Source organism: Lissotriton helveticus, chromosome 1_1 (assembly GCF_964261635.1).
Source record: "Lissotriton helveticus chromosome 1_1, aLisHel1.1, whole genome shotgun sequence".
NCBI lineage: Eukaryota > Metazoa > Chordata > Amphibia > Caudata > Salamandridae > Lissotriton > Lissotriton helveticus.
Window position 1 is genome coordinate 2,128,271,959 of NC_136057.1, and position 15,669 is coordinate 2,128,287,627.

The 15,669-nt window shown below is 43.8% G+C and overlaps 1 protein-coding gene across 9 annotated transcripts in view; it reads right to left on the reverse strand.

Moving 5' to 3' along the window:
* HFM1 (helicase for meiosis 1) overlaps positions 1–15,669 on the reverse strand; it is a 4,349,684-nt gene that overhangs the window by 1,242,994 nt on the left and 3,091,021 nt on the right. The gene's annotated exons all lie outside the window — the stretch shown is intronic.

The following is a 15,669-nucleotide window of genomic DNA, read 5'->3' on the forward strand; positions in this document are numbered from 1 at the left end:
TTGCACATTCACCATCTCATATACTGATTTCACTTTTATTAATCTCTTAATTATTCTATGCAGGCAACATGATATGTCTATCAGTACAAACTGGACATAAAAACTGTAGTCAAATGCAAGTTTTTATCCTGTTGGTTCAACTAAATCTGTCAATGGTAATGAATAAATTACTCACCTTTGGTGACCAATTTTCTGATGGATAGGAAGCTTCCTGCAGCCTCCTTACATGTGAACCTCACCCAAGCGTAAAACTGGGGTCTGAACTTTGTTGCAGTGATGACACTCCAACTGTGCCAGGTAGTGATGTGCAGTGTCCTCTTAAGGATTTGGGGGGCCCCAGGCAAGTCATATGTTGGGGGCCCTTGAAAGCGACATTGTTTTATTTTATTGCCAAGTTCTTATTAACTCAAGCCCCTTTGAAACCAGACAATACAACGCTGTGTGTCAAACTTTAACATGGTGAAAGGAAGTAAATCTCCACACGGGCTATGAGGTAGGAGATTACTTAATTTGATCCAGTCACAGGGACTCCCCGGCAGTAACTGCCGTGGCCAGAACACTCTTTGTTGCCTGTGACTGGATCAAATAAAGTAATCTCCTACCTCATGTCCCGTGTGGAGATTTACTTCCTTTCATTGGCAACGAGGATGGCATTCAAACCCACGCGTGCAAAGCACAATGGAATCCGTTGTGGTTTGCACACGTGGGTTCAAATCCCATCCTCGTCGCCAATGAAAGGAAGTAAAAAATCTCCACACGGGACATGAGGTAGGAGATTACTTTATTTGATCCAGTCACAGGGACTACCCGGCAGCAACTGCTGTGGCCAGAACACTCTTTGTTCCACGCAGGGAACGTTCTAGTACAAGGGTTCTATAGAACCAGATCCCAACACATGGTAACACAAAGCAGTTCAAATAAGACTTTCATGGGACCTCAACATTTTTTAAAGATGGAGCAGAGAGACAATGTCATAGATAGAAACAGACAGAGAGCTAGAGAGGTTTAGATCGAGAATATATTACAGATAGTTAAATCAAAACAAACTTTATTCAGCAAAACAATGCCATAAACATTTCCATACAATCAATATAGCAGCAATTAAGTATAGGAGTTTTAAAACAAATAACAGTGAACAAGTCAATATAAAAAATGTAAACTTTTTTTTTAAATGACAATTTTAGATTACCAGAAAAAGTGCAAAATCGTTTTGTACTAATAGGCTACAGATTGAATTTATCAAGACTATCTTTTCTTGTTACTAAGTGCGCCTCCAATTATATTGATCACTACACAACACAATTCAGCCGAGTCTAACTGCTGAAGAATTCGAAGCCTAAAATGCATATGTCTTGCAATTCATAGGACTTAAAATTGACACTAGCAATCGGGAGCGTACTATGTTATAAAGAGAGCAAAATAGCTTAAGGTGAGTTGAGGATTGAATTCAACGACTGTCACGGGGCAAAAAGGAAGACTATCGCACTGTGAACCTTATTGCGGAAAGGCAAAATATAAATGTAATGTGCCCAAACGTAACCTAGTTAGGTAAAATCTGTGTTGGGGGTTCTCTACAATCATTAGATAAAGCTCCAACTCATAACAGGGAGCTAGAGTAAAATATCTGTAAATAGAGGCCATACTTAAAGTTTTAGCTCGGCCACAGCTCTGACAATGGTCATATAAAAGAAACCTTATCCGAGCTTTCATCATGGGGATCCATAAAAGTCAACTACAATGCTGTGTTAACATTAACATCCACTCACTCATTTTTACTGCACACTCATGGTACAATTTGAATTTACAGGAATATATATAGCGCGCGTATTCCCAGCGGTTTCATGGCTACAATACCAGCTCCGTCAGTATCCAGGCGTTTTAGCACACCCAAGGAGCACTTGGCGCCTTGGGTGGGGCCCATTGATGAAGCATGTCACCAACTAGGTTGGTGAGTGAGGGCTTTCCTATAAACAAAATGTGTTTTTCTTTCTAATACAAACATATGCCATGAGCACCCACTCCAGAGCTAGTTCTCTTTGATTCAAACATATATACCAGGGGAAGTGAACTGGCTCCAGTACCTTTCCTCCCTCTCCCTTTGAAACTTAAAAATATCCCTCCATATACTAATTTTTCGATTTGTTTTTTTAAATAAAAAAATTTGATTGGTTGACCTTCAAGTCTAGGGAGCTCATAACCCCCATAACGCCATCCAACAACCGCTGGAGACCATTAGCAGTTCTGGCTCTGAGGACTGCATCGTCAGCATAAAGGAGTGTGGTGATGTATCGATTACCCACGCTCAGGGTGCGCTCGCCTCTTAAAGAGAAGATGCCCCTCAATACTGTTTATATAAATTACAAATAAAAACGTTGCTGCAATACAGCCTTGTTGGACTCCCTGAAAATAGTTTATGGATGATGTACAGTCTCCAGTAGGAGAATAGCGAATCCTTATCGAGGTGTTCTAGTGCAGTCTGCGTAAAAGTGTGATTAAAGGTTTTTCCACTCCCAAGCTTTCCAAAATGTTCCATAGTTTACAGTGTTAAAAGCAGTTGACTGGTCCATAAAAGTCAACTACAATGCAGTGTTTTTTGCATAAACGTAATTGGAATGAAAAGGGAAAGATTGAGACATTGTTCTGTAGTTCCATATACAGATAATCAATAAGAGAACATTTTTAATTTCCCAAGATGCCCTTTGGGAAGTGGGGGGCCTGGGCAATTACCCACTTTGCCCATACCTCTAAATGCCTCTGGTGCTGTGGTGCTCCAACCGCGGAACCAAGACCAGGGCAGGACTGGCTACTGGGCGTTTTGGTGTGCTGCCAAGCTGGATGCTGATTTCACTGCAGTGGGGGCTGATTTCATTGTTGTGGACCTGCGTGTGCTTCTAAATAAACAAAGCGAAACGAATGGTTTTAAGCACACGCAGGTCCCCACCAACGAAATCAGCCCCCAACTTGGCAGCACACCAAAACGCCCGGTAGCCAGTCCGGCCCTGACCAAGACCAAATCAGAAGTGAGGTAGCGGCTCTCTATAAAGCACTGTTAGAGCTGGTGACGCTGATTCTGCCAGTTCTTGAACACTGCAAAAGCTAAGGACGAATTGTGGCGTTGCCAAAGCCAACAAGCGTTGGTAAATGCATTAGGTTTTGCCTATTTGATTAATATTATGGCTTTTTGGTTTACATTTTAGTTTGGTGAGAAGTTGTGGAATATAAGTTACTGAAACTTCGTAAGAGTGTTATGACTTGTTTATAGAGAAAGGCAATATGTGCAATAACTGCATTTTACACACAATTATGGATTTGCCGTATTTGCCACATAATCCATCATGAGATGCATAATCTGCAGATTTTTTTAACAAAAAAATTTCAAAAGTGACTGAAAATGCAGTGCTGTGCAGTGGAATGCCCTTTGCAAAGATTGACTGGTCACCTTTCTGTTGCTTATTGCTAAATTTGAGGTTTGAGCCAGTACTAATCAGCTGCGACCTAACCCCAGACAGTGCTAACAAGTGTAACAAGTGCTGGACGTCAGCACTGGTTTAGAGATTGACATCTCCCCAGCAGGAACATGCATCCTTGCTACACCTCTGCATGATGTTCTTAGAGTGTCTTCTGTCAGACAGCTGAAGAAAGCAAGGCTCGTAGTAAGAGTGTAATGGCTCGTATGTGGCATAATGACCAGAACTGCCAAGTTTAGAGCTGGGGGAACCAGGTTTGAGTCTCGGCGTCAGCTCAACATCCTGTGATTCTGAGCAAATTACTTTATCCCCCAAGCCTACCCAAAATAATTATTGTGTCATTGTGTCATGTAACTGGAGCTAAAAAAAAAGCGCTCCAATACCTTCTAGTCCATCGCACTGTCTATAAGAACTAGAGTGCAACATTGCCCATAGGCATGTGTGCAACCGTGCAACCTTTATTAAATGTAAGCTCTAGCTAATGTATGTGTGATCTTTTGCCTTATAAATAATAACATTAGAATGCACCCTTCAAGTGTAGGCTTACAGAAAGCAAATAAATTAAACATGTGGTTTCCTAACAAATGTTTGGGGCTTGCCAGAATGCTTCAAACAACTTTAGTTAATTTGAAAGGAATCATAGCAACAAAACAGGCGCAGGGTTTTGACGCAGCATGGGCCCCAAAGTGACTGAGTAACATCTTGTAGATTTCACTTAGCCACTTTTAGGAGGCATTCCTGCGCCGGAAGGCCCCCCCCCTGCGCAGGAACAGCTCCTTCTGGCGCAGGGTTTTACAACGTGACGCATCTCCCAGATGCATCACGTTGTAAGTACCCCGCATCATGGCGCTTCTTTTGCACCGCCGCTGCGTCTCAAAAGTGACGCAACAGCCGCATAAAAGGGGCGCAAGGGGCTTGTAAATCTGCCCCTTAGTTTGGCTAGACAGAATGGCTGCAATAACCCGCCCAGCCAAGCTCGTGGTTTCCACGCCCTATTTAGATGTGAACGAACTGCTGAGTTTGAGCCAGCCTTAGTTTAGAGCACTGTCAGAAACCTTGGACTTGAACCAAGCATGGTGTGGAACCAGAAAAAGAGTTAAAAATGTTTACGGATGCAAAAGATAAAAAGAAAACCTGGGCCTCAGTGATATTGTTCTTTTGCTATTCAGCAATACACCCCTGATTTGGGCATTTGTTTCTTAAAAGCAAAGCAGAATGCCATGCAGGCACAATAAACATGGCAGCCAACTGCCACACCATAGTGATGAAAGTACATTTGTCGCACTGGCAGAGACAATTTCATCATAGGGATACCCACCAGGCAGGCATGGATCTCAATGATTTTTTATGGTAGTTCTGTGCCTTGGGCAGAGGCTCGGGTCTCTGTCGAACTGGTTGGGTGATAGCCGTTTGCCTATCTGTAAATAAGTCACTCAATATCTTTTATCAAGATGTTTCTGTGGAGTGAGGTAATAAGGAAGTGGGAGGGATTGGTAGCAGCTTTTTCAGAACAAGCATTTGCAATGCAATAGGTCTCGCATTTACGCGAGTCTAAGCTATTGGCATTGTAAATGAAAAAGCCTATTATTTTTGTTTTTTAAAACATAAATAAAAGGCATTGTCATTTACAATGCCAATAGCCTAAACTTGCATAAATGCAAGACCAAATACATTGAAAATGCTTGTTTAACTTTAAAACTGAGCGCGGGCGGCGCTTCAAGGACACCACACCCGTTTGCTTTTTTTTTTTTTTTTTTTTTTTTACTTTAACACTGAGCGTGGTGTCTTTGAATCAGGCGCCGTAGACAGTTTTAAAGTAAAGAAAAAAAGAAACCGAGCGCAGTGTCCCTGTAGCGGGCACCGCGATCATTATGAAGGTTAAACATAAATGCATAAATAAATAAACAAACAAACAGAGAGTGGTGTCCCAGAAGTGGACTCCACACTCAACATAAAAGTTAAATATAAATAAATAAATTGAGCACAGTGTCCCTAAAGCGGGCGCCGCGCTCAGGATACAAATACAATAAAATAGCATACGCCGTTGTCACCATAAGTGCTCATAAACAAAATAGTGCTGACCCCCTAGATAAAGCCGACAGTGTATGGTGCCAAGTAAAAGGTCCAGTCGTTATGGGCGGTAACAAATGGAGACAAGGCGGTAACAAGGAGGGACTAGCAAGCCTCATAATGAATCGGAAGCCAGCATTTACCAAGGACAATGACACCAGCCAATGAAAAGTATGGGTGGAGAGTGGGCGAGACTTACATAGCATACTTGACTACTGCATGCCTCGCAGAGCGAGCAGTGCACGCGCGCTGCCACTAGGCTCGACCTAAAAAGGAGTTAATATCCAGATTTTACTATCTGCCATACATAATGGTACCAGTGATGTTCTCCCTGTTCTGATAAAGGCGGACAATCATATCCGGTTTGAATGAGAGTCAATGTTGACAAGAGAAGGAGAAAGAAGTCAGTCTGTCTCCTCTTGAGCCACACATTTATTTAACGTGAGAAGACGGAGGACACCGAAGTTGGGTTTGCTGGCTGAACCTCTTGAGTTAATTGCAATAGCACTAGTAATTACTGTGTTATTTGAGATACATTGTCGTCATATTTGTGTGGTTCTGGGCAAATCACTTGGGGCCAGATGTAGGAAGCCTAAATCCGGTCGGTAACAGACGAAATTTTCAGATGTAGGTGGCCAAATTGTAGGTTTCGGTAATTTACAGAATCGGTAACTTAAGGAATCGGTAAATTACCGAATTCTTAACATACCGATTCGGTAAATTACAGCATACTTCATGTAGAGGGCACTCAAGTGAGTGCTTTTTACATTTAAGGATTTGTTATTTACTACCAACTATTAGTTGGTGGTAAATTCCGAATACCTTTCAAAAAGCAATTTTTAGCTTTTTATTCAGTGCCATGTGGCTGCATACATGCCCTTAGGGCATGTATGTCAGCCACATGTGCACCCATGCTCTATACAGGGGTGCAACAGGGTGTCAATGTGACACCCTGCCACTCTTGTAGGTCTACCCCCTATTACCGATTCGGTATTTACCGAATCGGTAATTCTCATTCATTCCTATGGGCCTCCAGGCCCATAGGAATGAATGGGGAATACCGATTCAGTAAATAACGAATCGGTATTTACCGAATTTTACCGATTCGATAAAATTCACCGAATCATTATCTACATATCATTTATCGATTCTAAAATACCGAATTGGTAAAATTCGGTATTTTAGAATCGGTAAATGATATTTACCTACATCTGGCCCTTAATGAGGCTGCACTTAAAATAATGTCCGAATGTAATGTGTGAAATGCATTGGAGTTATACTCACTAGATGTACATGATCTAAATCAACTTCCAACTCCCCATATAATGTGCAGCACTCCACTACTTCCCAGCTACCTTTCCGCCACATAAAATTATCAAACACAATCCAGGAATTCTATGTCAGGAACAGAGGCTTTGGATTATGCTTATTCTCTCTTCGCTTGATTCCTTAACAAACTTTAAGCAGTCAAAAGAGAACATTTTTGAGACAAAAAACAACAACTCCCATGAACCTTAGGAAGATTCCATATGATAGTCCTTTCACAGTGTCCAGTAACGCCAGCACATAGTCCTTCCATTATGCCAACTCCTCCTCTTTCTTTGCTGCTTCACAGCCAGATAAGTGTGCTTTTCCTTGTTTCTCCCTCTGGGTGTTACTTGTATAATCGTATTGGGCTGTTAATTGCCATAGTTTTGTCTTTCCCGGAGGCACTTTGTTGAAGGCGCCCTCCGGGGGGTTCTGGCAAATGTTTTTATAATTATTTGGATAATTGTTTGTTAATTAGCTTTTTTTTTAATAGATCCTAGGTCGCGGGAACGTGTCGTTGCTCCTTACGCGGCCGCGCCCCTGAGGGTGCGGTGCTTTTGATAGCCCGCCAGACAGACTTCCGTTTTGCTACTGAGAGAGCACAAGTTTGAAAAAATGTATAAGTACGCCATATTTACAAGCACGTAGTTAGTTTAAACATGTTTTGCACACGAGTGTTTTATATTCAATAGCGAAATGTATAGAATGTTAAGTAGAGTAACCATAATTATAACGGTGTGAGATTAAATGTAGAAATGTTGGAGTATATGTGAAAACCTCATGGTTCTCTCATGTTAAAAGAGTCATGTCCGAATTAAATGTAATTTTGGATTCCAGTATTTTGTGTAGGCCTTAGGGCAATTCACAGCAAACCTGAACGTGCTGCTAAAATAATGTGAGATAAAGTTGACATGGTTCTTTCAAAATGTACTATTGAACTTAGGGTTAAAAGTATATGCTTTATAGATGTGTTATTTTAGAAACGTATGCTAGTTAAGAATGTTTGCTGTTTAAATCAAGTTAACGTTTTAAGAGTGCAGGAACCTGCTGCATGTAAATCAAGTAGGCCAGAACAGATAATGTCATGTAGTTTAAATCGTCATGTGCTCGTTAGAGGAGAGGTCGTGAGGTGTCCAGTATGGAGCTCTGAGAGTGTTTTATGGCCTAAGATATGGTGAAGTCTGGAATTTGAGGCCCACTGCAGGACGAGCTGTATGCAGGTGCGAGGGTCCTAATCAGCTCGAATGAAAGGGACTTTGTTCAGTGGCGCCTTGCGCAGGCCTGTAGGAGTTTCCAGGAATTTCAGGGGGTATCAGCGCACGGAAGAAGGAGCCTGGGAACCAAGGTCAACTATAACGAGGGTCTTCAAGAGTACCATCATGGAGTTTTACCGCGCAAAGATGTACCACGTGAGGGGCGTCCCAAGGGGCGTTTCTATTGGAAATGTGATTTGGTATTAGGGAAAGTGACCCGGGAGGAGAGCAGAGCAGATGATTTTGGGAGCCTAAGGAAGCGGATGGGTAGGCAGATAGGCTGATCAGGAGAGACCCATTATCAGAGAAGAGACAAAGAGAAGTGCGTGATCTTCTTAGGAAATCACCACGGCTGACACCTAGAGGGTAAAGATCTTGTTAAGTAGGGATGTCATTTAGTGTAGTGTAGGGACAGACTAACCTTAATTTTTCTTTTCTGTAATGACTTTGAGGTTGCAACTTGTATCCATTTTAGCAACCCTGATGGTTTTCGAGCTTGTACTTATTATTCTGTTTTTCAGACTCAGATTATTCAAAAAGTTCATGTTCATAGTGATACCGATTTATCTTCTTAATCTCATTTTGAGAAGTTTGTATCTTCAGTTATCTTTGACTTTATATTAAATCTTTAAAACTTAATTTTGGTCAGTGGTCATTTAGAGTGGTGTAAGTTCTTAAATTGATTGTTTACTGCGAGATTACCTTTTACTCAAGACAGGTACCAACGATTCAGTCGACAGGAAATGGGATTTGGTAAGATAATTAGTAACCAGTAATCCCGCGTTAGCACTGCTCCCACAGCGTGTCTCTTCAAAACGAGGAGGCCGCGCTGTCGACGAAGCCTTGTCCACCGCTAGTCCCCGAACTCCCTGTATCCCCACATTGCTGATTCACAAATGCCCGGCAGGGGTCTGTACTGCGGCGGCTGTCGCGTTGATGCCAGTGGGTGTAAAAAAGTGCACATTAATGCTCGCTGTCTTGGTGCCGAGCGCGCATATTGAGTGGCGTTTTTTTTTCACTGTTCTGCACGCAGCTGGACAGCGAAACCCAGTCAGGTTTCTTGAGGATACATATTTCTTATATGCTCTCTGTGCGTGAGGTAGTGCAAGCCCTACTGCAGTCCTTGGGTCGGCCCAAAAGTTATCGTTTCTGGAATTCCCAGACGCCTAATTTAACTGTCGCAGCATGAATATGCTTGAAATGTCAAAACCCTTTTGGTCGGGCAAAAATCTTCCTGTGAGTTTGCATGCTTGTTTTACGTGTTAACAGGGTAATGGAGATGCAAGAGTGTGTGTATGAGGAGGAAGAGTCCCAGTCTTACTTATAGTGGAAGAGTTTTTTTTTAAGGGAGTTGATTGTTCCATCTATAGGCTGGTCCATAAGCTGGTTGGTCCCATAGAGCAGCAGCTGTCTGATAGAATTGTCCAGGAGTGTGTGAGGTTAGCGTAGGCACCAGAGGCGCAACTAGAGACAAATTTCGGGGGGGGCTAAGAAAAAATTCGGGTGGGGCTAATTCTTCCAGCAGTATGCAGAGTGGAGATGCAGGGGCTCTCTAAAATGGGGTGAAAAAGCAACAAAGCCTCATTAACAAGCAAATGGTCTTTTAAAGACCTGTGAAGTACTCGGGTGAGGCTGTGTTTGTGCCCGGGACGCTGTCTCAGCCGGGCTGACACACACGACAGGGGGGAGGGGCTGAAGCCCTTTGAGACCAATGGGCATTGAACGCCTGGAGAGAGCCCAGGGATGGCTACATATTACACATTAGTGTTATGTAGTTTTATATTACATCTTTGTGTTGGGTAGTTAGCTTGAAAACCCTGTTTAAAATGTTTCGGTTTTATATACTTGCATGAATAAATTGTTGATATAACAGTGGGCAATGGTGAGGGACTTCGGATTTATGTGATACAATGGCTTCAGGGTTTACCACATAATTATAGATTTACCACAGTTGCCATATCATTTTACTACCTATTCTTTAGAATTAACAAAGAATGTTGCTTCTAGCTAATGATAATGTAGCCTTGCGGCTGGAGCGGTGGACCTTGGACCTGGGGAACCGGGTTCAAGTCTCAGCAACGATGCTCAACATCCTGTGATTCTGGGCAAATCACTTAATCTCCCAGTGCCTAACAAAAATGAATGTGTACATCTGTAACAAAACTGGTGCTCATGTAAAGCGCTCTGATACTCGATGTCTCGGGTCTAGTTTGTGCTATATAAAACTCTAAAAATTAAAATATATATATATATATATATATATATAATGTGCCACCTAAATTGCAATTTTTTAGACACAAATTAGATAACCTTGCTGCATAATGTGGTCCTCCAAGCCACATACTCTCAATATTCTTCACAATGTAAAGCTCCGCAGAGTGGTTTGGAGGATATCATTTTGATGATGAAATCTATATTCAATGGCAATCCCTGTGAAATATGGGTTTTTATACTACTGCATTCTGTGTAATGAAAGCACCTAAATATGTAGTATATTATTACTAAGGAACAATAAAACTGTGAATTCTTTGTGAACTCCGTCTATCCCCAGACATTTATAATCCTAATTGGAACCAAGGAGAGAGCCACCCTCCTCGCAACTTCCCCAAACAGTCAGTGTGCAAAAGACAGAGACAGTATCTAAGGCCAAAATGTGACGCAGATCATGCCTCTAGGTAAGCAAGGGCTTGTAATTAAGAGTTGCTGCTACCAACAAGCAAAGTTGAGACACATCATGCACTCACTCTCTTCTGCCTTGAAGTTACGGGGGCTGTTATTAACTTGAGACTGTATTAATATAACTGCATCTACAATGGCCCTCCAGCTTCACGGCTCAATCGGTTGCAGATGGCCCAGAATGTCTCACCTGTCTCAGCGTTGGATAGAAGCGATCATGGTAGAGCAGCAGCTCTAAATCCCTTCACTGGTTACCAGTTATAAGATGGAATCCTATTCAAACTTGACTGCTGGATGTATACATGTATACACTGCTGTAGGATGAATATATGTACTTGGTCCTCCTCTATCTATCCAGCAGAATCTCACTCTACTGTAACATAAAAAATCTAAGAACTCAGGATAAATTGTTTTTGAAAGTCCCACCAGTCAACTTTAAAATTAAGGCTTCAGAGCTTTTTCTGCCCCAGGCCCCTCTATCTGATTGATTGATTGAGACCATATGTAAAGCGCTCACAGCTACTTCAGTAAGCAGTGTTGCAACGCTCTGAGGAGAGTGACAGTTACAATCAACTCGGTCAGTAAGATCTGGACTCTCTCCGAGAATTGCTGAGATATCCGTCCAACTTGACTTGCTTTAAGAAGGCACTAAAAACACATATTTTGGTGTTACGGACCCACATAAGACCCACACAAAGAGTTCCCTTTGTAGAAGTGCATGTGTGAGAAGTGGCCTGATAGGTAGGCAGGATTCAAGCAGCGAGAGATACCACATTCAATCACAATATGGAATGACCTGACCCCTTATGAGAAAGGAGAACATCATATCACGAAATCCTTGTTTAGTTCATTTTAAAGCTCTTCTGTTTTGTGCATTTATTTAGTAAGGCATTGGAGTGCTGTAGATAGTCGTAGCAATAGGGAGAAGAAGCAGGGCAATGTATGAGCCCTGCTAACTTGTCAATTTCTCCTACAGGGAGAGATCTCTTTCAATGTCCTTATATTATGTTCAGGTGGCATACAAGGCTACTTCGGCTGCCACGGGGCCTTGTGAATACATCACACATACCAGTCAGCGAGCCAGGCCGAACCCATCAGGGCGCACTAGAAAACCTTTAACAGATCAATACGTCGCTTCTCTCAGCCAATGTTTTCTTAAATATTTTATTATACAAATAAGAATGCCGAGATGTGACTTAATATGCAGTGTGTGCTATAGAAGAGCAGTCCCTCAGTGTTGTCAGAGCGGGAAATGTTTGAGCACTTTGTGGAAGACTCAGAAATGTTACTATTCCACTGCTACCATGTCCACTCCTCGTGAACTTGGATCTGCACGACTGAGGTACAGGACATGGACCCCCATCATCTCAGTGAATAATGTCTCACTGCTACAGACACTCCTCAGATATGTTGTGTCACTTATGGTGACGCTGATGGCAATTCACCGGCTCCTGCCTGTGAAGTTCTATCTAGACCCAGACATCTAAAAGGGGCCTTGATGTTGCAGTTTTATTTTCGAACACTTAACTGCCTGGGCACAACAACAGCAAGAAACAGGCCCCCAAGGCACAATGATGTCATCTTGTGTAAATGGTAGTAGAGCTCTGATGCCTAACAGGGCCTGGTTCATGCTTCAGTATATTGAAAAATAAATACAGAAATACATTCCATAATTCCCATGTGGCAGCACTCTGACTGCAAACAAGAGCTATTCTTACTCCCAATATTATGTCACGGTTAACACTTCAAACACTTCACATATAATATGAATGCAAAGGCTTTGCCTCATCTAGTACAGCCACTAAGATTGCAAGTTTTACATTCCTGCGCTCATGTGATGTTTTGGCACGCACAGCACAGATTATACTGTCATTTATTTACACCTTATCCCCCGCGTCTTCCAATTAAAATGCCCCAAAGACAAAACAGTTACCGAAGGAAACTGTCAGCCCTTCTACTATAGTGAAACCAAAGCGCCATCAAATATTTACCAAGATGTGCTGCATATTCAAGGACGAAATCGTCACTGTGCGTTTAGCTCACCAAATGTACAAGTCCACTTTTATGGCAGAGCGTGCCTAACCCACGTCATGTCCTAATTGTAAGAGAGCTGCAATATGTAAGCAGGTCTGCGTTGGGTTTTCTTTCTCAGAAGCCTCATTTACAAGTAAATGGTCTGTTAAAGACCTGTTAACTACTCGGGTGCGGCTGTAATTAAATGCTCGCCAGCCCCAACCAGCGAAACTGTGTCAGCCCGGGCTGACAGACACGACGGGGGGGGCTGAAGCCCCGTGAGCCCAATGGGTGTTGCGCGCCTGGTAGGCACATACTGGCTCTCCTACTCCTCCCCCCCGGTGGGCGAAGAGCCCCCCCTAACAAAAAGGGCACAGATGGGGTCGACAAGGACGCCTTTAAGCGTCTGAAATCTGCTTTTCTGGCGCAAGGGGCTACCCCCCTCCCACTCCCTTGACGTCCCCAGAACACCCAGGACTTCTGATCTTATGTCTCTTGATCCTAATGTAGAGTCCCAGGATGACTCAGAGGACAACTCAGGACCTTCTTGGCCTTGGGGGCCCATAGTTACCTCCCCCTTGACAACAGGGGAGGACTTCGGCATGTTGATTCCGGATGATATTGTGCATCCTTGGTCCGCTGCTTGGACCCCTGGATAGAGTGTGGTGAAATTTGTGGCGGGTTGGCTCTGCAAGCCTCTTGAGAAGGAGGCCAGGGGTTGCCTCAGAGCGGAGTGCCCGAGACTGAGGGCAAGGTGGCTTTTACGCCAGAGCTAGACTCTAAGATGGCCAAGTTTTTGGCTAAATATATGAAGGACCCCCGCATAGGCATCAATAGATCGTGGCGTTCTTGCCAAGATAAACTTCTTGACACCATTGGATCTATGACGAGGAGGTTGCTGTGCTTTTGCACAAAGGGGCCATCTGCCGGTCAGTTCTGCATCGCAACGGGTTCCTGAGCAACATATTTCTTGTGGACAAGCCCGACGGGGTAGGGGTCCATGTGAGAAGTTAGCCTGGCATATGATGTTCACTATTCTAGAGGGCACCTTGCACCAGTCTAAACAACCCTTATTGATGGTGGTTGTAAAGTCAACCTTATAGACAAGCTATCCTAGTGGTAGCATGGACCAGCAGTCTTAGGCTAAACTCCAAAGAGCATGTGAAGCTGTTTGTTTTACCAATTATAATCGCTTAAATACCAAATGAAAGGACAACACACAAGGTATATATCAAATATATATGTATTTATTTCTAACACAACCCCACTGCACTCTTTATGAGGTCCGAGATCGAAGTACATCACAAGTTACTCAATTAGCCATACTATAAGTTGCACAAATACAGTTATGCCCTAGGGGCTTCACAAACCATATACTAAGTAAGTGGTATAAGGACCACTTCAGAAATAGTGAATAGGCCTAGGGCCTAGAGAATCGCTGGGGCTACATTAGACGACCAAAGATTAGGAAGTAGGAGACCCACGGGAGACGCGTGCAGTGTCTAAACACAGTCGCGAGTTGCTATGGACTTATAATGGGAACGTAAAAGTTACAAAGTTAAAGAATTCGGGCACTTCCGGATGGACTACAACAAAACCACTTTAGAGTAGGACACTTCGAGAGTCAAGACCCACGGGGTACCTCACCCAGGGAAGCCGAGTGCATAGGTGCCTTTGATGTTGGGTTTCATCGATCGTTTCAATGGAGATCTGCAAAGAAGTGCTGCAGGCGACCAGATGAAGAGTGTCCGGGTGGATCCAAGGGTGGATCGAAGAAGTGAAGAGCCTGAAAGCAGAGGGGACAGAGTCTGGGTCACTAGCCAGTGACCAGGAAGGAACCAGGAATCAACCAGGTGATGTCAAGGTGATTTCAGGTGAAGAGGTGAAGCTTGTCTCTGAAGCCATGAGGACCAGGAGGTGTTGACGATGACCAGGAGCTGGATTCGAGCTGTCCCACAAAGGATCTAGTTGACTGCGGCATCAGTATCCGGGTTGGACCCAACAAGCCTTGGTAACCGCAACCCACGCAGGAAGTGAAGATTGTCTTCGAGTCAGAGTCTGGGGAGCTTCTCCGTTGCAGGGAAGCTGGAGCAAGCCTGTAGCAACCAGGCCAGCAGTGTAAATTCAAAAAGAAGTCTTCAGAGGGCTAACTAGCCAGCGGACTAGCAACCGGGAAGATGCGTCGAGCTGAAATGCATGATCAGGCCCCACGCGGCACTCGTGGAGTGTGGAGGGGTGAGCTTGGGAATAAATGGCGCTCGGGTCTGGGGCTTCTCGTACCCCAATGCACAACTGCGAGTTACCTCAGGAGTCGATGTAGTTAGCAAAATGCAGGAAGTCCAGTGTGTTCGGTCCCACGTCTATCGTGTCTGCCACGGGTCTCAGCTTTGCTTTGGATGTAGATCGGAGTCAGAGAAGTCTGGAAGTCCAGTTCCTGTGTCGCTGAGTCTTCGGGTTCCGGCAGGAGCGTCGACAAAGCAAACCGGCAAGTTACTGGTAGTGCCTGTTTGCACAGGGTGGTACAAAAAGGGGTGGTGGTGATGGACGGAGCATCTGAACCAATCAAAAACTCACACCCAGTCAAAAGATCTGGGTTTAATCCATCACCGTTTTTTAGCCCACTCTGCCACCCCAGTTCAGACATGGCCATATGCAAATCAGTCTGACCCTGTGCCTTATGGGAACAGTCCAGCCCGAACTGCCAAGCCATGCCGTCCCTGGACCGGAAACAAGCTTCCTGGGACCGGTTTCTGGCATTACAGCCGTCTTCTGCCAGGCTTGCTTGAATTCAGTGGCAAAGTGAGCAAGGGACTCACGTCTGAGCATACCCTACCAACTTATGGCGAACAAAGCGGTACAAAAGGGGGTGGTGATGGACAGAG